Source organism: Mastomys coucha, unplaced genomic scaffold (assembly GCF_008632895.1).
Source record: "Mastomys coucha isolate ucsf_1 unplaced genomic scaffold, UCSF_Mcou_1 pScaffold20, whole genome shotgun sequence".
Lineage (NCBI taxonomy): Eukaryota > Metazoa > Chordata > Mammalia > Rodentia > Muridae > Mastomys > Mastomys coucha.
Window position 1 is genome coordinate 78,561,333 of NW_022196903.1, and position 25,557 is coordinate 78,586,889.

The window sequence follows — 25,557 nt, forward strand, 5'->3', positions numbered from 1 at the left end:
GGGGGGGGGGGATCTGAGGTTTCAAATGCCAAACCCAATGTCTCTCTCTTTCTGCCACCTTCAGATCCAAATGTAGAGCTCTCAGCTATTTCTCCAGCACCATGTCTACCTGTGTGCCACCATGCTTAGTGCCATGATGAACAAAACCTCTGAAACTGTAAGTAAATCCTAATTAAATGCTTTCTTTTATAGGGGTTGTTATGGTCATGGCATCTCTTCACAGAAATAGAACAGTGACCAAGACACTGAGGTAGAAGTCCTTTGAACTTTACATGGATTTATTTCAAGAAAGAACACCACATCTGGTACTTCAATTGGGAATCACTACTTGATAAAGTTTTTGATAGTCAACTGTCATTCTCCACCCAGGCATCTTTCAAGTCCTTGATGGTAGCATTAATTTCTGCAATTGTTCTAGGAATGCAACACTGTATTGATTCACTATTTTTCCTGGAACAGGCAACTCTAAAGGCACTTAACCTTTCCAACCACAACTATAATAGCCCTCATGCCAGGTTAGGGAACTAGTAGTACAAGAACTCTTCCAACTTCTACATATACCTATCCCAAATATATATATTGGGGGTGGGAAGGTTGGATGACCACAGGAAGAGTTCAGAGAGTCTCTAGACCTGTGAATCAGACTTCAGCCAAAACTCCGTTAATCCCCTAGCCTCCATTAAGCTCTACTTTAACCGGAGGGCCATAATTCTTGAGATCTCCTGGAATCAGTATCAGTTCAGAACCAATAGCCCATGCACACACTGACTCAGACATGCCAACATTATCTCTGATCCCTGATACTCCTTCAGCAAACACGTATTTGCTCAGTGCCTATGGCTTTTGAGTCTGGAGTGATGTATGGTACAGGATCCACATGTACTTATTCTCTGAATAAGACAGTTTACTCTCCTCATCATGTTACTTCACTACCCAAAATTAAGGGTCACACACACACACACACACACACACACACACACACACACCTACAAACACTGACTTCAGTAAAAAAAACAGCCATCAAGATTCATTCCCCTTCTTTGGAAAGCAAAAGATGAAAAAAAATTATAAGCAGCCCTCCAAGTGGATGATTTTACAAAAGCTATGTAGTACACACAAGACTGAACTTACAACTGACATTTCAGTAGTCTCAAGCTTAAATCTTCCCCTTTCAAAGAAAAAGGAATGTTCTAAGAAATGATACTCATACTCCTTGTCATGTTGAAAACTGGGGGGGAGGGGGGACCTGGAAAATCCTAAAACTTAAAAACATAGGCTGGTATTATTCAATTTAAAAAAAAAAACTTTTGGTTTTTGGTTTAATTTCAGTATATTCTGACTCAGTAATAACTTCTACACTAGGTTCTACCAGGAAATGTTTTCATTCATTCTCTCCAAAGATAAAGAACAAACTTGATGGGGAAGAAAAAAAATCACGAAGTTCAGAAATTTGGGCACCAGGTATAGTGGAGCATGTAATCCTAGCAGTATGGAAGTGGAGGAAGGAGGGTGAGGACTCCAAGGCGAGCCTAACTAACTAGTGTGAGGCCCCTGAACCTAAAGAAAAATAAGCAAATAAAATCAGAACTCAGAGAATGCCTCCCCGGACTTTCTACTTTTACAAAAGAAAAGAAAACCTAAACTAAAAATCAAAGTAAGAAAATGTGGATTTTAGATGCCTGATTGTGAGGCCTTGGTCTTAACACTGCAATTAGCTATATCTTTGGCCAATTCAATTAATCTCTCTGACCTTTCTCATTCACAAAATAGGATACAGCAATCAATTACAATTTCCCTGAAGTACTAGCTGAGCACTAAGCTTTCCAATTCAAGCACATAATGAGGAGCAAACATTTTGTGGACAGACAGCAGGTGGTAGTTTTAATCTCCTTATCAGTGTCACCAAGTTTCTATTTAGAATCTTCATCATTTTAACACTCTATTAGAATATGATGTGGCATAACTTTAAAGGTTTACAGTGGGCCCTTGGAGTAGAAATTTTTTAAATTAAAATAAGAATTGGTTAGTATAGAGCTCCCAGGCCTGTAATCCCAGCATTCAGGAAGCTGAGGTAGAGTCCTGAGCTCACAGTGATTAGTTCCAGCCGAGCCAGGACAATAGGGCAAGAGACTGTCTCAAAAAAAAAAAACAAACAAACAAAAAAAAAGAGTTGACATCTAAAACACACAAATCTAAACTAAGGAAAGTAGACAATGTTTAAGGTACCCTATATTTCCCATTTTCTGGAAATTCCCTGGTTCTGTGTAAATTCTTTGTGTACATGCAAGTGAAAAGGATACACAGTTTCCATGTAGCTATCAGACAGGTGAAAACATATTTACTTGCATTTTATGTCTTTAATTACAAATTGCTTCTACCACAGTAAAAAGCAAATGTGAACAGACCTTATAAACCACACAGACTCAGCATTTCAAATATATTTCATCATAAGTCATCAATAACCAATAGGCCTATCAGATACATAAAAGGCAAAAAATAAATAAATAAACAAGTCTTAAACTGGAAAAGTTAGAGATCTACTAAATTAGCTTTCTACTGGCAGTCAGCACTGTTTTTAATAGTATTGCACTATTTTTCCTTCTGAACAAATAACCTAAAGTGGAGAAAGACTGCCATCTAGTGATGACCAATTTCTAATATTTTAAAAATGGAATTGATGTAACTAAATAAAATAGACTGACTAAAAACTGCATTTGATCAAATCTGTGGGTCCAAGGCAGGGGATGTAGCTCAACTGCTAGAGTGTAACCTTTCATACAGAAAGCCCCAGAACTGCATAAAACTGGGCATGTTGCCAACACTCGGGAGGCAGAGACAGGAGGATCAGGAATTCAAAGCCATCCTCAGCTACACAAGTTTGAGGCCAGCAGGAGGTACCTGAGGCCTTGCCCCCACCTCCCACCAACCCCCAACCTCCCCCAAAATGAAAGCTTCTGACACAAGATACTTACCAGTTAGACTATGGAACAAACAATGGGGAATTGCTTATCCCATCACAAGAATATTCTAGTATTGTAAAAAGTAAGCAAGAAGAAATGCTTAGAAATTAATCGTGATTTTTATACAGTAACATTGACTCAAATAAAATGGAAGCCTAAAAGTCTGATTTCCATAACCTCCTTAGTATACCAAAGGTTTTTATAAAAGGTATATTTGTGCATCCTAGTGTGCATTGCTAATAATATACTTTGATAATAATAATAGCATTATGGAACATAATGGTTCTATATCCCCTCCCTACTTAGATATCAAAAGCAATTATTTTAAAAGCTTTTAACTGATAAAGTGACACTTAAAACTTGAATTCAACAAATACTTACCATTCTACTTCACTAAACTACCACAGAAGGGTATGACTTGTATATAGCCAAACCAGCTTCAATCTACTTTTCCAAAGATAAGGAAGAAGCCATAGGGTGATACACACTCATAATCTCGGCACTCAGGAGGCTGAGGTCAGCCAGGGCTAAGAGGGAAGACCTTGTTGAGAAGGTAGAGTGGGAGCTGGGCAGTGATGGCACACTCCTTTAGTCTGGGCACAAGGGAGGAAGAGGCAGGCAGATCTCTGCCTTGGCTCCTGAGTAGATCCAGGACAGTCAGGGGCTACACAGAGAAACCCTGTCTAGAAAGAGAAAAAGGAGGGAGGAGAGAGAGAAGTATGAGAGAAAAGAAAGGAGGGAGGGGGAATTAATTTCACTGCAGGGTAAGTCAGTTGTGGATTATCTATGTCTACAAAGCAACTATTGATCTTTTTTTTGTTTGAGCAGTCCCAACTCTATCTGGGGTTTCACCTTCCTATCCTACAACTAGAGGTAAACATTAAGTTACCTTGTCAGTGACCAGTTAACATAAAGATGTGTGATACAACTCTCACCAATGAAAAGGGAAATCTATTAGTGAAAGGCCAAAGTGGGGGAGGGAAGTGAGTAAAAAGTTGCTTTTCCTACCTCAAACACTGCCCTGTTAAAATAAGACACTTACAAGCAGGTGATGCAACCACCTTAAAAAGAGAGGAAACAGTGCCAATAACCTAGGTTTAGAAAGGGGAAAGTGGGACTGGCGAGATGGCTCAGCGGGTAAGAGCACTGACTGCTCTTCCGAAGGTCCTAAGTTCGGATCCCAGCAACCACATGGTGGCTCACAACCACCCACAATGAGATCGGACGCCTTCTTCTGGTGCGTCTGACGACAGCTGCAGAAAATTACGCCAGAGGGAGCAGAGGGAGCAGGGCCGGAGGGAGCCGGCCTGAGCAGAGGTCCTGAGATCAACAGCAGCCACACACATGATCGACACAGTCATCTGTACAGCTACAGTGTACTCATACACATAAAAATGAAATAAAATAATTCTTTTAAAAAAAAAAGAAAGGGGAAAGTGTGGGAACACCTGAGTCCTGGACAGTGGAGAAAGTCTCACCAGCTGTCTCCAGATACGCCCGCCATTTGCCAGTAAATTACCAATTATTTAAATCACTTTCCCTCTAAACTCTGCTATTTGCATATTAAAGTATCCTAAATGACAGAATGTTGTGCAGTTTGCAAAGGCAAATCAAAGAACAAACAACAATCAGTATCCACAGTTTGTTAAGGACTCCAGTCTCCAGCCTCAACTATCCTTCCCCTTTTCTTCCATTTCAAAGTAAATCTCATCCACTCCTGAAACCACAGCTCATACCTCCTTCTCCAGAAGAACCATTTCTAATCACTTAGAGCCTTTCATCCCCACCTCCTTTGGAGGTAACTGTCCTCACAAAATGTATTACGCTATATTCCTATGGTCTGTTCGATTATCAGTCTTCTTATAATAGAGCATTAGTCCACCCCTGTGCAAAGACTGTCTTACGCATTTTATCTCCCGGTATTTTCACAGGGCCTGGAAGTGGAAAGATTCTACCACTGAAGTGGACACAAATGGATACAAGGAGGAAATGTAAATCAAGCAATGCAGTGGATTTGCCCTTGTTTCAGAGATGGATGCAAGAGTAATTAATACAGGAGACCAAACATATCTATTCATACGTCTTAAGACAAATAAGAACTCACGACACAAAGAACTGAACATTTTCAGTTTGGCGTTTTGGTTTTGATTATCCAAGAAAAAAATTCCAGAGTTTGTTCCTGTCTTTTCTTTTTCATATATCTTTTTTAACTTGTCATGGCTTAATCCCTCAAACATTTTCTTCTCATTAAACTCCATAAAAGAATCATTAGTATTTTTGTTTATTCCAAAAGTTAAAAATAAAGTGGAAAAACACATTTGAGCATGATGTTGAAAGAGAACTACAAGAGGTCAAAAGGAGTTTATATCTCTTCTTACTTCAGTATGTCTACTGATTGTATTCAGACTTCCGGATTATAAATTGGGTGCTCTGGGTACAGGAAAAATAGACCATATCATTATCAATAACTGGAGGCGAATATTGTAATTAATGAAGTCTAAGTTGATCAGAAAACATCTGGCAGTTAATACTGTTGACCTGTCAACTTGACTGGAATAATGTAGGACAAGCCTGTGGGAATATCAATGATGCAGTTTGTAGATTAGGTTAACTAATATGGAAAGATGTACCATTTAAAGGGCTAGAGCAGTGGTTCTCAAGCTTCCTAGTTCTGTGAATAAATTTTTTGTTAACTGTAATTTTGCTACTATTATGAATCATAATATAAATATCTATGTTTTCTGATGGTCTTAGGCAACTCCTGTAAAAAGGTCATCCATCCAAACCAAAGGGGTCTTGACAGGTTGAGAACAGCTGGGATAGAGTTTGTGACTCAATAAAAAAAGCAGAAGCAAGCTGAACCATCTGAGGTGCTATTTAACATATAAAAGTAGACCTGGCCACCAGGTTCTCTGCAAACCTCGGTCCCAACCTGTTACAGGGTACGACTACCATTCATTACTACACCCCAAACAAAACTTTCTCCAGCCCAGGGGCTAAACTACTCTTCCCCGAGCTGCTCCTCCCTATATAACCCAATCATTTGGGCACCTATTCCTTTAGTTTCCTCTCTTGCCCAGTCTCTTGATTCTGATGGGCAGCTGCTGCATGCTTTCCCCTACCCCTCTATCCACACATAGCTCTCAAGGTCTTGTCCACTCTGGACTCTCCCACATGTCCCTGCCTCTGACTAAGGTCCTTTTTACCTAAAATAAACTTTCTCCTCCATCATACCTAGGAGTAGTCATGCCCTTTCCTTTTTTATTTCATGTTTTCATTCAAACACCAGCATCTAATTGTCAGAACACAGCCTATGGATGAAGCTGTGTGAGATTTTTAAGACCTTGTGAGAAAACACTGAGTAAACAAGACAAAAGTCTTGTAATATCTGTTCGTTCCTCTGTAACATGGATTGTTCTTGGAATGTGCTTTTATGCCCTCTCAGATGTAATAATAGGAGTAGGTTTTACTTTAAATTGCACATCACTCTACCCATTAGTATTCAGAATGATGTTTCCAAGCATGACTTGCCTCCTGACAGTACACAGCTTAAACTCATGTGACCGTTGCTCTTCTGACCTTGCTTAACCTTCAAGAATACCCTCAAAATATAAATTGTCTGATACTCGAAATAAAGTTAGCTATTGCATGATACTTTAGTCCACCTCATTTTGGGCTCCACTCTCCCAGACCAACTAGAGTAGTAGCATTTCATAACCATGTTTTCTGGCTGTGGTGCAAAATAACCAACCACCTTCTACTCTGGCCACCCTCCCTATCCCACCATGATGGACTGTATCCCTTTAAACTGGGAGCCAAAGCAAAGCCTTCCTCCTTGAAGTGACTTCTTGTCAAGTTTGATCAAAGCAATACAAAAGGCAACTAATATAATATCTAAATGTTTTCATAACACCATATAAGAGCAAACACATTCCAATACTTTTTCTATCTTCGCAGACTCCAATGTATCTGACTAGCTTCACCACGAAAGTCCATACAACCAAGAGAATGCTCTAAGGGAATTCTGTCTCAGGCAAGAAAGAAAGGCAAAGGTGGGCACTTTCAAAAACCAAAGTGGGGGCAGCTTCAGCTGGCACCTAGCTGAAGAGCCTTCCAAAGAATGTGACTTGGGTTAAATACAACTAGAAAATCTGAGAAGAGGAAAATTGGTCATAAAATATCAGCCAAATCAACAACAGAAATCAAACAGGAAATAAACCAATAAAAGCAAAGATAGTCCAACTTAAGTATACAAAGACTGTCATAACTAAAACTTGGGTAATATCCTGTTGGAACAGATCATTTTCTTCTTCTTCTTCTTCTTCTTCTTCTTCTTCTTCTTCTTCTTCTTCTTCTTCTTCTTCTTCTTCCTCTTCCTCTTCCTCTTCCTCTTCCTCTTCCTCTTCCTCTTCTTCTTCTTCTTCTTCTTCTTCTTCTTCTCCTCCTCTTCCTCCTCCTCCTCCTCTTCCTCTTCTTCCTCCTCTTCCCTCTCCTCCTCCTCCTCCTTCTTCTTCTTCTTCCTCTTCTTCTTCTTCATCATCATCTGAAGATATAAAGTCTCAGCAAAGTTTGCCAGTGGCTTTATTATTTCCTTTGTACAAATTTGTATTAAAAGCAAAAAGATTTATTCCATTGCTTTTTTTAGCTGAATCATGAATGTTACTAATTATAAGATTAGAAATTAGAGTACTTGAGGCGGGATCTTTTTTTAGTTCATAAGTAAGATGATTAAGTATTCACATCACTGTGTGACACATACTACCTTCAAACCTTGTTATGAAGTTGGGTACATTACCCATTTGACATGAGGAAAAAAAAAAGAATGCCTGAGGAGGGTGCATGACTAAAATCCTAAGCTACACAGTAAGTCAACCTGGGATACAATGAGACCCTGTCTTTAAAGAAATTAAAATCAACTAATTTTTAAAAATAATGAATGAATGAATGAATGAATGAATGAATGAGCAGGGTGGCATATGCCTGTAAATTCAACATTCTAAGATGTAAGTAAGAAGATCACTGTAAGTTCAAGGCCAGCCTAATCTCCAGTGAATCCAACCGAACCAGATTAATTTAATACCTCCAAATTAAGTCCCTAGCACTGAAAACCCTGAGGGACCAATAAAGGATAATCAAGTTGTTTCCATTCAAAAAAACATAATAGAAAACAAAGTAGCAAAATAAGATGATGCTCCCCATGAGCAATGCAAAGCATTGGACACATTATGAAAAACACTTCTGATAGTAAATCTTAAAAATCTAAATTAAGGTTCTAGACCATCAGTGCATGACTTCACAGTAAAGAAAATAAAGAACATCTCCAGTGACTAGAGTAAAAAGGAACAGGAATCAAAGAGACAAATGAGGGGACCTCAAATGACTAGAACCAAGATACCTCAGTGAAGGGTAATGGGAGCCTGCAAGGAGAGCTCCCTCCTTTGGTACTGATTCTGGCTGCAGGAGAAAGAAAAACTTCTAGTCATTTTAAACCAAAGAATAAGTCTCAAAGTCATACTTTTAATATCTGTACAGTCAAAAAAAAATGTCAAATTCTTCATTTTAGGGCCAGGAATGGAGGTGCATCTTTTATCCCAACACTAAGGAAGTCAGAAGTAGAAGGATCAATTGCTTGAGTTCAAGTTCAAACCATGCCTGGAAAACATAGCAAAATATCATCTCACAAATAATGACTGTTATTTATTTTAGAATCTCCCTCCCAATGTCCACAGATAACTTACTGAATGAACATACATCTTCTCTAGAGAAATATACTTTAATTCATATTTCTAAGACTTCTGAGAAGCAATAATTCTTTAAAGTAGAATTTAAGTATCAAAAAAAAAAGCAAATCTTAGAACATGGATGATTTAAAACAAAAAACAACAACAACAAAAGCTTTAAAAGAATCAAAAACTATAGATCAAGATTTACCCAGGCTTAAAACTGATATATATAAATTAAAAATAAATTATACTTAAAGAAATAGCAAACATTTAAACCAAAACAAAAGAAACATTAAACATTTAATTCCAAAACTGAAGAAATTTCAAAATTGCTACCAAGAGCAAGTAGGTAGGGCCAGCAAGATGGCTCAGAGGTCAAGGAACTTACTTGCTGCTAAGCCTTACAATCTGAATTCCATTCCTGGTACTCACATAATAGAAAGAATCAATTCTGTCAAGTTGTTCCCTGACCTCCACCCATGCTACACACATAAAGATATGTATAAACAAATGTAATAAAAAATACACTGTTATAGCATGCAATTAATAGTCTGTTTTTGCTTACAGCCAACCATTGGACTGAGTACAGGCTCCCCAATGAAGGAGCTAGAGAAAGTACCCAAGGAGCTGAAGGGTTTGCAGCCCCTTAGTATGAACAACAATATGAACTAACTAGTACCCTCAGAGCTCCCAGAGACTAAACTCCAACCAAAGAGTACACATGGGGGGACTCATGGCTCCAGCAGCATGTGTATAGCAGAGGATGGCCAAGTCGGTCATCGATGGGAGGAGAGGACCTTGGCCCTGTGAAGGTTCTATGCCCCAGTGTAGGGGAATGCCAGGGCCAGGAAGTGGGAGAGGGTGGGGTGGTGAGCAGGGGGAGGGAGGAGGGTACAGGGGATTGTTTTAGTTTTTGTTATTTTTATTTTTATTTTTTTCTTAATTTATATTATTTTTCTTTTTCCTTTTGGAGGGGAACCTGGAAAAGGAGATATTGTAAATAAAACATCTAATTAAAAAAATAGTCTGTTTTTGAAGGAATAAACTACTAAATCTGTTGAAACACCTGGTTACTCTTCATTTGGAGTGGTACAGAGTGAGTTATTCCTTCACAGCCATGGTATCACCATTTACCACTTAACCCTCATATTGACAATAAAATTCTGAACTGACCCTGACTTTAGGAAACCATGTGTGATTGGGAGTAAATTCCATCAAAAGTACTATCCTTGCATTTACCCAAACACCTCATTCTATTCTCCAGTCACACTGGAAAACAGGCCTAAGAATGAATGAGTACCATTAAGGACATTTCACTGGTGGAGGGTTACTATATATTTGCTTGAAAATTTTTATTTGTTCACATCTTTGAATGGCTGCTACACTGAACACCACATACATATGATTTATTTACATGTGTATCACTCCCACAGGACCATGAGTTCCTTGAGAGTTCACACCTGGAACAATGCCTACATTCCACAGAGAACATTATAAAGTGACACAGGGCCTATGGCAGGACCAAATACAATTCAACTTTCTACAAGGACAGGCACAAGGGATGATAATAAACACTCTGACTAAAAAGTAAATTCGAGTCCTATTACTGCAAATAATCTGTACTTCAGCTAAAATATTAATTCAGAAAGAACCAGAGGAAAAGAAGAAAGAATGCTCAAGGGAATTTCTCATAGCAGAGTGTCTGGGAATAATAATGTGTTATTTCCCTAGCTCTCCTCTAGCCCTTCTGGAAGCTGGGAGCAACAAAGGCTGGTGCCAAGGGGAGCTGGTGTTTCTAGTCCTCACTGCCAATTGGAGGGGGAGGGTGACAGCAGTCCCTAAGGGCTTTTAGAAAAAATTGCTTCCAGGTGGAAATTTTTTATGGTACTATGCGGCCCGCAGCACTACCACCCCCACTTTTCCCCCTGCCTTTCTTCACAACTACTGATGATTAAACCATGGACAATCAGGCTGCAACAATGGAAACAGTCAGACAGCTTCCAAACAACATGGTTATACGCTCCAAATTATCAAGTTAACTCTCAATTCATTGGCAAAGTTTGATTTTGTTTTTAAAGGAAAGGGCAAGGTGGTGTTTATTAAAGATATGTGGAAATAGCCAAGAACTATTATAATGATAAGCATCAGTACCCAACCAGCCCCACATAACATAGACAAAGAAAGAAGATAGGGACAATCTTCCGTGTTCTGTTACCTACCGATTTTTATAACTTTAGTCTGGCCTGGATTGAGCACTCCGTTAAGCCCCTCTGTCATCATAAGAGTACACAGGGATCTTTGACCTGGTGTCATGATGAAAAGCTAGATCAGTTTACACCTGAAAGTGGTACTGAAAAGGTTCTGTGTGTGTGTACATGTGTGGTGTGGTGTGTGTGTGTGTGTGTGTGTGTGCGCGCGCGCGTGCGCGCACACATGTACCTGTCTGCCTGTCTCTGAGATCAAAGTGAACGTATGCCAACTTGAACTGGGGGCTATATTGCTAGCCATGCAAAAAGCACAGAAAAAGTAATCCTATGTCACTGACTGAATCTGAGCAAAACTGTTCCCATGACACTAAAACTGAAAAGGATATACCTAATGCAGCATTTCTAAATCATAAGAAAAGGAAGCACCTTTTAAATCTGTGTCAAAATGTCAAATGAACATCTCCCATATAGTAATTCAGCTATCCCTCAAATATAACTGTGGTGGTTTGAATAAGAATGGCCCCATAGGCTCATATATTTCAATACTTTGTCATCAAAAAGTGGCACTATTTGAAAAGGATTAAGACATTGGTCTGGATGGAAAAAGTGTGTCAATAGGGGTGGGCTTTGAGGTTTCAAAAGCATATGCCAAGCCCAGAGTCTCTCTCTTCCTGCTGCCTGTGGATCTAAATGCAGAACTCTCAACTACTTCTCCAGTACCATGTCTATGTGCCACCATGCTCTCTGCCATGATGATAATAGACTAATGCAGTGAAACTATAAGCAAGGCCCCAATCAAATGTTTTCTTTCATTAAAGTTGCTGAGGTCATGGTGTCTCTTCACAGCAATAGAACAGTGACTTAGACAATAACTCTCCTGAAATAGTTATTATCATCAGTCTGCGTATGAAGCAATCTTTCCAAGACGGCTATTACACAGAAACAGTTTCCTTTATTACTACAATTACCACAGTTTTATCAAGAACAACAAAATGAGCTTGATGGTGGCAGTGAATGCCTTTGATCTCAGCACTTGGAAGACAGAGGCATTCAGATCTCCGTGAGTTTGAGGTCAGCCTGGTCTACAGAGTAGGTTCCAAGATAGCCAAGGTATGAGAGATACCCTGTCTCAAAATAAAAGAAAAAAGAAAAAGAGAAAAGAGAAATATAAAAGGTGAAAGGGAAGGGTTTTTTTGAAGAGTAGAAAAGAGAGAAAGCAAGATGAGATAAAAACAAGGTATTTAAACCCTTTGTCCACTCAACAGCTAGGTAAAAATATCCAAATATTTACATTTACTTTCCTAAGGGGAATAGAAGAGACAGTAAGAAAAATAATTTAAAAAAATAATAATAAATACCTAGATAAATGTGACTCCCACATTTTGTGCTGGCTGTTTGTTTGTTTGTTTGTTTGTTTGAGGCAGGGTCTCACTATATAGCCCTGCTGGCCTGGAAGTCACTATACTCATCAGACTAACCTACAACTCAGAGATCTGCCTGACTCTGCCTACAGTATGCTGGGTATACCACCATGCCTGACTTTGAGTCTAACTTTTTTTACAACCTTTCTGTTTCTAATATTTTACTTAAAGTGTTATTTTTAATGATTGAACAAAGAAAATACATTTTAAAAATCTAGAACAGTACTAGAGTCACAGTAAATACTAAGTAAGATGCTAACTAAAGTAAACAGTAAATAAGAACACACACTTTGGGGTTAACATGAGACTAAATTCTTAAAATTTTATCAAAATAAAATAAAAATAAGAACTATGGAGTGGCAGCCAGAGGTAGTAGCATACACCTGCAATCCCAGCTCCCAAAAGGAAGATACAAGAGGATCATCCTAAGTTACAGAACTACAAAAATGATCTCGGGGTTGGGAGATGATATGACTCAATTGTTAAAAGTACAAAATGCAAGACGCCTTGGATTACCCAGCACTAAATAAACCAGGCTGAAGACACAGTTCCATGATCCCAGCACTTGAAAGGCAGAGATTACAAGATCAAGTCAACCTTAGCTACCAAGTTTAAGCCCGGCCTGGTATACATGAGACTCTATCTTAAGAAACAAAATATTTAAAAACTATAAAATACCTTACCCCTCATCTGCTATAGGCCAGAGTGGGCCAAGGAGAGATGTTCTCTCCCTCTTTCAGCACCCCAATCCTTTATTCCCCACCTCCCATCTCCAAACCCCTCCTGCCCCTTGCTACCTGAAGCAGGCAGGAGAGCTGGCCCCAATGTCCTAAGAGTAGGAGAACTGGCATCATACCTTGTCTACCACGGGGTGACATGGAGGAGGGAAAAATGCCTTCCACCCTCCTTGCCCCTTGCCACTTGAGGCAGGTGGTAAGTGAGCCCTAATGGAGGAAGAGCTGGTTCCACCCCTCACCAGCTGAAGCATTCTAGAGGGCATGCCCTGCACCTCACCTGGGCAGCACAGTAGAGATGACGATGGTGGCAAGAGTATCAGTGAGCCAGCCACGAGGGCATGAGAATGGGAGAGCTGACCCTGCTGCCCTCTGCTTGCTGAGGTACTAGGTGAACTGGCTAGGCAGTGCTGGAGAGCTCACCCTGTCAGGTTACCAACTCAGCTACCTCCCAGGCCCAGCCAGATCCAGGGCTTTTGAGTTGGCCCACCCCAAGATCTACGCCATAAAGCTAGTAAAATGGCCACTCTTACAGATCCAAAGCTGCAGGATCTCCATGACACAAGGTAACAACTCTGAGAGGAGTCCCCAGGAGGATCCAGTATTGATAGTATAGCAGAAGTCAGAAGCCTTGAAACAGACCAATCACTCAGTGCAATGAACATTTTTAAGTTAAAGATATGTAAACAAAAGGGTACACTGTGTGACACACTACAGCTTCTATGACAAGACTTTATTATTATTGTTATTATTATATCTTATTTTATTTTATTTTGTAGGGAAGGTTGCAAGGGCAGAAGGAAAATAGGAAGAGTCAGGGCAGTAAGTGGGATTGAGGTACATAATGGGAAATTCACAAAGAATCAACAAAAAGTTAAAACAATAGAAAATAAAAATAAAATATCTTTTTCAACTACTCTCTTATTATTGATCATAATCTCAAAATTAATTTGATTAGTGTGCTTTCATTATCCCCCAAAGGGAGGAGGGAAGGAAGAGTTCCAATGTTGCTATGATGGAATTTCTTGTCTGTTTCTAAGAAATCTTACTTGTAAACTCAAAAATAGGCCTCTCCTTTGCTTCTTATTCTATACTCATAATATACAAAATTCTCTATCAACAGCATAAAATTATTAAAAACAATTTCATGGGCTATGGTTACCAAAGCCTATAATCCTAGAACCCAAGAGACAGAAGCAGCAGGAAGATCACAAATTCAAGACTAGCTGAGGCTACATAGTAAGTGAGTCTGTCTCAAAAAAAAAAAAAAAAAAACATGGGGGATGGGAGTGAATTAAATTTTTAAAAACTTTTTTTAAATTTTCATGATTTAGACCAGCACACATTTCCATTAGATATCAAATTAGCCTTTCCCCACCCCTTTTTTTATCCTTTGAGGACAACCCAAAGAATAATTATTTTAGTGGCTTCTGTTTATTACAGCAACCTATAGAAAAAGAAGAAATCTCAGAGGGGATACAATCTAATTTCATAGCATGACAAGTTTTTCCAGATCTCTTCATCAACTACTAGTCCAGCTTATGCTGCAACATCTAGTAAGTTCATTCACTACACAGCAATAAATCACATATCAATAGCAATCGCAAAGTTCTTTAAACCAAAATTTTTTAAATTTCTTAAAATTTTCATCATTTATCTTATTTCTACCCTCAAAAAACTACAAAGACTAGGTCCTGATCCCTCCCTTCCCTAGGTAAACAACCTCAAAAATTACTCCAATATCCAGCATATACATACATTTCAATGCAAGTTTCCATTCTCCAGGCAAGCTCCAGTAGGGTCTATTCTTAAAGCATAACAAAACAGGCCATGAACCTCAATGAGGCTACAAAGCCAGACTTCTTAGATTCAAGTCTCAATTCTGCTACTTATTAGCTTGTGACCATGGGCTAGTTTTTCTATAATTCAAATTCCAGCTCAGAGAAATGCAGATTAAAAATAGCTACCACTTCATTCAGCAGTATGCACACAAAAAGGGAAATACAAATGAAACAGTAACAGCAGTGCAGGGACACAATACATCCTATAATACTAGCAAAGTCACTTTTTCAGGTGGTGGGGGTGGGGGAGTAGTTTCTATGTAGCCCTGGCTATCCTGGAACTTGCTCTGTAAACCAGGCTGGCCTCAAACTCAGAGAGATCTCTGAGTTTAAAGGTGTGTGCCACCATGGCCTGGATTAATACTAGCACATTCTAAAGCAAACACAATCAGACTAGGAATTTAACATCCTCTCCAGTTATTTGGCTTCTACCAAAAACAACCTAATGACATGCTTATTCACAGTCATACCCTAATGCATGGCACCTATACTCACACCAAATCTTCTAATGGCTTTATATATTGCTACATGCATTCAACTGTTATTTTGAACCTATGATTTATAAGCTTTTACAATCACGGTCAATTATTCTAGTCTTTCTAGACCTTTCAGGACAGTGATCTTTGTCATTCAACCTTCTCAAAAGCAGATTTTCTATGGAGAAGGAAAGAAACCCAAGTAACTTCTAGGATCTAAAGAACCCTGGAAAATAGGAACACATGAATGGAAAGTTCCTGATGTGTAGTTTTTAAAGAGAGATATGAAAAGGTTAACCTTTAAGAAAGTTGAGGAAATAGAACTCACTTCCTCAAGCCAGTGTTCAGCCCCCAACTGTGTCTAACTTGGAAAGAACTTGTCATGAGCCAAGGCTTTTTCATGTCCCTCCCTTTTGAAGGCACAATGGAAACAATTCCCCTAGAACAAAGGATTGCGTCAGTGAACTCTGCTCTTTCAAGTTGGAAGGACAGTTGATTCACACCATGTGTCAGAGAGAAACACCAGTTAGAACCAAGTGAGATAAATTTTGAGCCTACAGAGCTGTTTAATATTAAAGTGTAATAAATCATCTTTACAGCAAATTATAAACAAAATATTTTGTTTACCCTCCCTCTCATATGGTCTTTCCCTTGGAAAGAAATTTTAAGACAATTCATAATTTTTGAGGTCACAGATGTTCCACCAAGAAATATTTTTCAAATGTCAGCAGCATCCAGAGCCTTTGACTGTATGACATTCCCAACAGACTGCCGTAGCGAACAGACAGCCTTCCGAGATGGTCTCTTTTGTTCCATGTTCAGGTTAGCCTAGTGGTGATGGTACTAGTTTTAGAACAGTTTTGTGATTAACTCTACACAGAGGCACTTCAGTATCCACCCTATTCAATAATTTGTCTTAATATCTGAATGAAGAAATTAAATATATGATCAGCTATATAAATGATACAAAACTATGATTTTATTCATAAAATTATGGAAGACAATCAAGGAACAACTATCTGTATGAATTTAAAAGAAAGGTCTTAAAAATAACCTAAATAAAACTAAACAGAATAAATCCTAACGAAACTCAAATAATAACACTGAAAAATAAAAATTTAGGAAACACTACTTCAATAATGTTCTTTTTTTTTTTTCTTGAAACTTAACATGGTAAGAGATATCTCTCTGAAAAAGCTTAGGTCACCAAAGCTGTGTGATTAGTTCAATATAGGAACTAATAGACTATAAAGGGTCAAGAGACCTATGAGTGTAATCTATTAGAAACCTGTCTTTATCCCAGGGTGTATGTTCATCACTCAACCTGGAAGAGGTCACATTATTTCTTTAGGGAAGTTAATATTCTACAAAGATTGACCCTAACCTAAAAATATTGATGATCTGACACTGTCCCAATCATCACAAAGAAACAAAGACAGAAATGTGTTACTTCCCAAAGTTCACATTAAGGAGCATCTAAAAGCTATGAAATAGCACATCTCATTCTGTTCTTCACTGAATGGAGTAACTTGACTATTCAACTACTGAGGAAAAACATTTTTAATCTGCACCAAAATGGAAAAAATAAACTTTTAAAAAGAGAAATATGACTAATAAATAATTAAATAAAATAATCAATGGCCTCAGGAAAGCAAATAGAATTTTTTTCAAAAATTTAGCATATTTGAAATGCTGCATAGTCTAGACAATTTCCAATCATATGTTTTATTTGATATGTATTTACTAAAAACAAAAAGAACTTTAAAATGTTTCCCTTTGAGGGAGCCTATATTGTAATTAATGAAGGAGTATACCAGAAACTACAATTAATATTAATTACAAACGAGTATGGAAATTAGTACTAAAATCTATATATCCACCTAGGTGTTACACCAATATGAAATAAAAACAAGCAATATAAAACATCTGTCAGAGATGCGCTAGGGTTACTGAAAACAAATAGTAAAAAAGTTAAAAATTTTAAAAGAAAAAGCAAGCACGGGTGAAGGAAAAGACACAAAGCAACATAATGACCACAGACGCCTATTAGCAAGTGAACAATGGAAAGCGGCCCTCTGGTCCTGAAGGAGAAAACCTGGATAACTCCACATCCTTCAAAACCAAAGAACAAGACCACTGTAGACAAAATCTACAGGCATTCACTGTAAAAGTGAACTGTAAGAAACATTAAAGAGAGGTTTGTCACAGAGACTACAAAATTTGATGACTATCTGGGTCTGCACAAAGAAGCAGAGCATGTGAAGTGGTAAATATAAGATTTTATCATTTTTTTTTAAATTCTTCAGAAAGTAACTTTAAAATGAGATGAAGGAAGAAAAAAGAGAAAAGAAGAGAATGAGAAGGAACTGCAATTATGGAATCTATAAAATAGAGAAGTGAACTGTATATTAATAATGCCTCAAAGACAAACGAAGAAAATGAAGCATACCATTATAAGAACCTTACACCAAACAAGATATGCAAGGATAATATTTAACCATAGAGGCTGATAAGGAAAAGACATATATTAAAACCTACAACAACTACTAAAAACATAAATACAAACCCCTCGTAAGATGTACCTAGTAAACCAACAAGAGTACAACTGAACCCTGAAAAACAACCTGGTTGTCCTAATTCAGTTAATGAGAATAACAAAACAAAACAAAAACATCAGCAAAGGTGGCAATAATGAACAGAGGAAAAGTGGACAAATGAAGCAAACAGAAAGATGACGGATCTAAACCTATCATATAGTTACAATGCAAACTATCGCTTCCATTCTTGGCTTCTACCCCCTCCCCAACCCATGTATGAGAACATCATACTACTTTTGAGTGGTACTTTGATGAAACTTCATTACTTATGTTCATCCTGCTTTGAGGATCCCTGAGCTTCCTGATTTTTTTATTCCTGATTTATTAATTTTCTGTTTTTGTGCCCCTCCCCACTCTATAAAAAAGAAATACAAAAACATTTATTATCCATTACAGTATCTCTAGTTTCTGATTCTTAGTGATAGACAAAAGAAAAAAAGGAAGGCAAAATAAAAGGAATGATGAAAACAAAAATATCACAAATGGCAAATGCTTATGCAGGTTCATACACCATTTGGCATATATTTAATGTTAAATGAATGACAATTGCAGTGGCTATAGTTGGTTTTGTTCTTGTTTCATTCCTTCAAAGATACAGAAATAAATCTTAACTTTTATGGGCAGTGATGTTCCTAGAAAATTCCTAAAAACAAATAATGTCACATTTAGTTCTTTGCTATTATTAGCCACCAAGGGAATAAGAAACAGTGTTAATGACCATATACCATGAGGAAGACCTGAAACTCAAGAAAGAACTAATTTATGGTACCTGACACTTCTGGACAACTTCTTCTTAATTTCTCATTCTAATTTTACAAAGAAACTCACCAGGAACTTTAATAAACAATGATTTATAACAATATAAATAATAATTATTGTTATTATAATAAACAATAATACATAATTAAATAATTCCTACTATAATCAATCTGCCCACCTCACTAAACCTCACTATATCATTGTTCTCTACTCCTCCAGACATATCTATTTCACTTTATTTTTTCAAAATATTACTTATATAAATAGTATGATCACATTTTTAGTTTTACATTCTTAAGAACAGGTGAATTAAACATTAATTCTCTTTTCCTTTTTTATTTCTTTTCTTGCCTTTTCCAACTGTACACATGAATTTTATATTGACAGAATGATTATATATATACATATACTTTATTTTTGGAAAACATTAAACAATGTTTGCATAATTGTAACTTTACAAATATTCTTCAGTTATAAGCCAAGTATGAATATTAAGATTACCCTTCTTTGTTGTTTTTGTTTTTGTTTTTTCAAGACAGGGTTTCTGTATGTAGTCCTGGCCTTCCTGGAACTTGCTCTATAGACTAGGCTGGCTTTAATTCAGAGATCTGCCTGCCTCTGTCTCCCCTAGTGCTGGAATTAAAGTTGTCCTTCACCACCACCACCTGGTTCTTCTTTTTTCCTGGAATCTCTCCTTTGCAGGAAACCTCCTTGAGTTTTTTCCTTTCCTATGCTCCAATCTAGACTGATTCACTAAAGACCTCCTGTATCTGTTTGAGATGTTCTTTCTTAGTTAACTGAGAGATGCCTAGGACCAGATAATAAGGGAACAAAATACTGGAGAGGAAGGGAAGATGAGAAAAGCTGAGCTGATATTCCTCAGGCACCTCTTTTTGCCCTCAAAGTGTTTGCAGAGGAAGAGGAAGCTCAAGTTCCCAGTAAAGGGGTCAAGCAAAAGACCATAACTAAGAGGTTTTAAAAAAAAAAAATCTGCTTTTGACAGTTATATTGGCATTAAGTAATTTAAATTAAGAGATGTAAGAGATCAGAATCCTGAAGAGGAGAAACTAGACAGAAATAAATAGAGTTTTCCTTCAACAAATTTAATATCTGAAACTATGAACTAAGAAAATTTAAATTTTTTTTAAAAGACCAAAAGAAGCAGAGTAATTTTAGGGACTCTTTGTTTACTTTTGTTTTGTCCTAACCAGATAAAATCTTTTTATTAATTGAAAATAGACTTTTTTTCATATACTATATTTTGATTATGGGGAAACCCCATAATTCTTCTAGATCCTCCCAACTTCCCCACCCATCAAAATCCACACCCTTTCTCCTCTCTCCTCCACCTCCTCTCTCAGAATACAAACGGTATCTGAAAAAAAACACAAGCAAACAAATAGAACAAAAAAGAAAAAAAACAAAGTAAAAGCACAAAAAACATATACAAATGCTGATACACACAGACAACCCATAAAAACAAAATCAGAAAACATACAAGCAAAAAAAATGTATAAGGCTTTAATAAAAGAAACAAAACAGTCTAAATAAAGCAATGAGACAAAAACAAAATCTCTGAATATACCACAGAGTTCATTTTGTATTATCCATCTACTGCTGGGCATGCAGTTTGCCATTAAGTAAGGAGACATCATTGGAGAAAATTAATTTTTCCTCTGCAAGCAGTTATCAACTTGAGATAGTTTCTGGGTTAAGGATGGCTTATGTCTACTTCCCGTCTCAGCTCTGAGATCCCATCTGGCTCAGACCTGTGCAGACCCTGTGTATGCTGCCATGGTCTCTGTGAATATGCGCTTCAGTCCTGTCATGTCTAGAAAGCATTATTCCCTTGGTGTCTTTCACCCCTACTGGCTCTTATACTCATTCTACCCGCTCTGCTCCAGTTTTCTTAGTTATGAGGAGAGGGATCTAATGGAGACAACCCATTTAGGACTGAGTGCTCCAAGTTTTCTCACTCCCTGTAAACTGTCCATTGTCGATTGCAGGGTCTGTAGCTGGGTTGGTCTTTACCCTTCTCTTCCAATAGTGTACGGAGTGCCTTCCAGTACTATGAACATTAGTCAGCCAGAGTGATGGTTCTAGATATGAACTATCTAGCTCAACTTCTCCATTTTCAGTGAGTTATACAGTATTTTTCTTCAGTAACAGGGCCTTACCATCAGTTTCTGGAAAGTAATCAATAGAGGAGGAAAAAAACTGGAAACAAATCACAGAATCCAAAACTTGATTGAAGAATCTTATCATTTCTCCATGATATTAGGCTGGAAGCCTGGGTGGCCATGCCACAAATCAATAAGAATCAGAGGGAGCACAGTTAGCCAAAGTCAAACCCTAGACTTAGCTCAGTCACTGATTAGACTGAAGACATCACTCTCATGCTCCTCACCACAGAAAGACAGGGGCAGAGAGACAGAGACAGGCACATACACAGACATCATCTATCTCTTAGGAAAGAAAATGCCATCCAGGGTCTCAACATTCCATCCAAATTTTTGAGACTACTAAAAGAACAAGATTATGTTAACTAAAAGAAAAAGAAAAAAACTTCAAGATACACAGGTGGCATAACACTGAACTTACCAGAAAAGGTCTTTAAATGGTTATAGTTGATTGGAAACACAAACAGAAGATGAACAAATAAATGGAAACAACAGAGAATTTCAACACAACCTTGGAATTTATACTCTGTATTAACTGAGATGAAAATACAGAACTAAAAATTACAGGTTTTGGAAAATATTTAAATGAAGACTTCCATTAAAGGGCTTGCTAACAAGAGAGGCTTTGTGAAGATAAGCCAACAGAAACACCCAGAGGGAACCATAAAGAGGAGAAAGGGATACCAAACACATAAGACAAGAAACACTGAGTCAACCACAGGCCATACCTGCCAGAAGACCAGGTGGTGTGCCTGCAGACCTTCTTCACTCTGTTACCCAAGTAGACTGAACCCCTCAGACTTGTCCCTAACCCTGCAAAAGAACACGAGCTGCAGCCTACCTAAAAAGCAGAACACTATGATACTACTATTAAATACTATGTAGTGGTAATGAAGAAGAGAAGAGTATATAGTTATCTGACAGTTGATCTTAGGTGAGAGGCTGGGGCAGCCAGGCTGAGGCTTGAGCTCATTAGTGTTACCAGTGCACAGCAGGCCTAGGGGCAATCCCATCATCAAAAGGAAGCAACAGAGAGAAAATGGGTCGTGAGGTGTGGCTTCATGGTACTATACTATAGCACCACTACCATCACTTTTTTAAAAAGTATTGTACTTGTGTTTTTACTGGATACTTATGCTCTAAATCCCCATTTGCAGAATGAGCTGCTCATGAGCAAGAGGAGCACTAGAGGGCAGCAGAACACAGAGGATCCTTTGAAGCTGCTCAAAACATTTCAGTATTCAAGCAAATGAAACAAAAATTCATGCATTAAAATTGTTTCTAAGATACACGCTTTATAATTTTTAAGTTTTAGTTTGAAGTAAATCTGATTTTTAAGTAATCAGATGAGTAATTTTGAATTTTGAAAACATACTTGCATAGTCTTTATGCAAAATTCAACTTATAGCATTTACCATATTTGTTTTATTCTTTCTAAATACATATGAATCTACATTCTTATTTTCCTGAACCATTTGTAAGCACTTTGACACCTCAAGTGTCATTTAAAAAGCTGTATGGAGCCATAGAGATAGCTCATCAGGTAAAACAACAGGAGTTCAACCCCTGCAACACAAGCCCACCCCTGCAATAGGCAGGTACAGTGGTGCCAATCTGCAATCCCACCATTACTGGAAGATGGGAGTCAAAGACAAGAAATTAAGCTAGAAGCTCATTGACTAGCTAGCCTAGGTACACAAATAAGTGGCAAAACCAAAGCCAAGAAAGACCCTGCAAAAAATGAGGTGAAAAGCAAGAGTCAATTCACAAAAATTGTCCTCTGACCTACACATCATGTATGCTTACTATTCACACACATACACACACAAAATAAATAAGTTTTTAAACCAGTAGTGTATACTTCTTTAATTACAGCATCACTACCAAATTTAAAGTGATGCAACTATAGTCTAAATGCAGTCCACATTTCAATTTTGTTGACTGTCCAATCATGTTTAGAGCATTTTCATTTCCTACTGTAGAGCATCTGGTTCAAGATCATACACTTTGTTATCAAGTCTCTCCAACATCTTCCATCTAAACCTGCAGCTCTCTAACATGTTTAATAAAAAAAAGAAAATTCCTTTTCAGACTTATCTATTTATAGGGGGAAGGGGAGTTATGACTTTTCTCTCCTTAAGTCCTCTGGGTCCAAAGCCCTAGCTTGTCTCCATAGACTCAGGCTCTAGACATGTCCTAGCACCAGGCTGGACCCCAAAGTCAAATGGCTAGGTCCACACCAGTAGCCTCTGTTGCCAAGAGAGCTCTCACAGAACCATGTATCAGCCCTGCTACTCCTGGATCAACATACCAGGTTGTCCCACAGACTCAGTGACCAGATACACTCTAGTAGACAGCCAGCAGACCTGCCTCAGTAGACCCTAGAATGAGGCTGCCCCTGCAGATCAATCAAGAACAAGCAATAGGTTCAACTGCTTCAGGCCCAATAGAGAGGGTATCAGTGCCAGGCTCAACTCTTACAAATCAGTACCATGCCTAGACCTAAGGCCATGTCAGTTTTTATGAACTCAGGCATTCCAATGGCCCAGGAACCATGCCAGCAGCCCACCCAAGGTCTCCAGCAGCCATCTAACTATGTAGCCCACCACAGAGCCACCCAGAATTTCTTGACAGGCTGACTAGTGCCTGGCTTTCCCTCCCTCACCCCATGTATAAAGACTGAGAACTGCTTGCTTGCTTCCGCAAGTGCAGCAATCAAAGCCAGCCTACAAGCACATTGCCTACACAGCAGTCAAGGGAAAAATTAAGCATCAGTGACCAACCATAAAAAAAAAAGAATCTATGAACTTCCAGACAAAGACTATTAAAAACACCAAAGAGCCACAGAAGAACACATAGAGCAGGTGACCATCTCATAATGCACATATGATCCACTAATACATAATACATACTTAATAATAATGCAACATGGAACTTGTGAAAGCAAATCTTAAATCTTCATATCATAAATATGTTAACTTGGATAAAGGATAAACAGTGATCTTGATACCATAAATATGTTAACTTGGATAAAGGATAAACAGTGATCTTGGTTACAGCAATACTTTTAAAATTCAGCTACATCACATGTTCTGTATGCTGGAAACATGCAATATTTGACAATATCTCAATACTGTTAAAAATATGAAATAGAAATTTCAAAGCATTAATCCATTGAAAATTAACAAACTGAAGATACATTATTTTTGAGAACTATGTATTTCAAGATGCCAGAAGCAATTAAAAGGCATCCAAACTATTCTGTGGCTTTCACTGAAGTCTATGAAGAACATCCAGCTTCACATGAACATTCTTGGGAAAGTAGAAAGTATTTTTGAATGTGATTGAGAGAAGTAACATCCAAAGACACACAAACATTTATAGACAGCAAAACTTTACAAGGTGTTGTAATTTTTTATTGACATTTTGTGAAAACTGTAATAACATTTTCTCAAAAAACTTAAATTACATTCAAGCTAGAATGTAGTTCAGTGAAATAGTACATACCTACCAGGTACAAGGACCTGGGTTCAAGGCTGAGACAATTAATTAGACACATATTATCAGCAACTATACTCTTGGGCATTTACTGCAGAGAAATGACAACTATATGGGAAAAGACACACTAACAAGTTGTACATGAATGTTCTCAGCAGCTCTATTCACAATAGTCAATGAAAGGTTCTTTCTCCTCCTGACACCAAATATATGCTGCCTTTGCCAACAGCAATCCTCTGATACTTGCTAGTGCTCTACAACTGAACTCAAGTCTGACACTATCTCTTCACATAACATGTTACAAGTTAGGAGTCCGTACTACTGACTAAGCCCACTTGATAAACAAGTCACAAGAGGGTGTCCAGATATCCTATTTCTTCCTACATATCCTATTTCTATCCTATCTCCATATAAACTGAGGTCTTCCCATAACCTTCCATACCTTCAGATTTAGTAATTAATTAGCACTTTACTTGTTGGTTTATTATTAAGGAGGTAACTCAAAGGAGCTATCTCAAAAACAACCTAAAGGGACAGAGAAGGTAGAACAGGAAAGAAGAGAACCATGAAAGTTCTATGTCCTCTCCAGCAGCTTCCAGCAGCTTCCAGCAACTCAATGTGGTCACCAACCTAGAAGCTATCTCCACTCTGATGCAGATCACATTAACTGAGTATTGCTCATCAGCCATGTTTATTGATCTAACCTCTCTGCCCTAGTTGGGGTGTATAACAGAAAGCTAGAACTCCTGCATCAAGGCTTGGTCTCTCTGGTACCAGACTCACCCAAAGCTATCTGAAATAGTTTCCTTAACATCCTGTCTCATTAGCATAAACTAAGATGTGACTGAAATGGAACTGTTCCAACCAATCCTAGGTAATTCCAAAGAATCAGGGCAACACCAAATATAAATTAATATACCACAACCAAAAACTAGAAAAAGTCTAGCTATACTTCAGCACATGAATGTTTCACCAAGTAGAGAATACCAATAAGTAATAAGAATAATGAATAGGGACCAAATAAAAGTCTAGAGCTAAAAAATCACAATAATCAAAATTTAAAACTCATTAATGATACCAGGGGATGATTTAATTAGAAAAAATCAATCAGCTAACCTACCAATACGTCAACTGAGATTATCAAATCTTAGTAGTAAAAAA

At 37.9% G+C, this 25,557-nt stretch overlaps 1 protein-coding gene and 1 non-coding gene across 3 annotated transcripts in view; one reads left to right on the forward strand and one right to left on the reverse strand.

Moving 5' to 3' along the window:
• The window catches only part of Exoc6b (exocyst complex component 6B), a 472,818-nt gene that overhangs the window by 410,848 nt on the left and 36,413 nt on the right, over window positions 1-25,557 (reverse strand). The window lies entirely within an intron of this gene.
• On the forward strand, window positions 7,661-7,765 carry LOC116100214. Its single transcript, XR_004122536.1, has one exon. It is a non-coding gene; the product is annotated as a small nucleolar RNA U13 (small nucleolar RNA).